General features: G+C 53.9%; 1 protein-coding gene across 1 annotated transcript in view; it reads left to right on the forward strand.

Moving 5' to 3' along the window:
• The window catches only part of LOC107587602 (protein RTF2 homolog), a 39,664-nt gene that overhangs the window by 5,708 nt on the left and 33,598 nt on the right, over positions 1-358 (forward strand). The gene's annotated exons all lie outside the window — the stretch shown is intronic.

The following is a 358-nucleotide window of genomic DNA, read 5'->3' on the forward strand; positions in this document are numbered from 1 at the left end:
CCTCTTTTGGAAGACCAAACAAAGTAGTTTCGCTTTCACAACAAAACACAGCGTCACACACGGCGGCCTAGAGTGAGCAGAAGCCAGGGGCTAGAGTGAGGAACGGCCAGCGGGCTCGCGGGCAACCACATGTGACGACCCCGGGCTGGACTCGGCTTCGTCCACGGTGAAAGCTGAGAAACAGCACAGATCAGCTCCAGCCATGACGAAGCGGATATCGTCCTCTTTTGGAAGGCCAAACAAAGTAGTTTCGCAACGAAACACACAGCGCCTTCACGACATGGCGGCAGCGGCAGCGGCAACGGCAACAACAATACTACAGCGAGAATAAAAGTTACACCTTCTTTCTTTGCGTGAA

The sequence above is a fragment of the Sinocyclocheilus grahami genome, unplaced genomic scaffold (genome assembly GCF_001515645.1).
Source record: "Sinocyclocheilus grahami isolate Dianchi unplaced genomic scaffold, SAMN03320097.WGS_v1.1 scaffold94.1, whole genome shotgun sequence".
In the NCBI taxonomy this organism is placed as follows: Eukaryota; Metazoa; Chordata; class Actinopteri; order Cypriniformes; family Cyprinidae; genus Sinocyclocheilus; species Sinocyclocheilus grahami.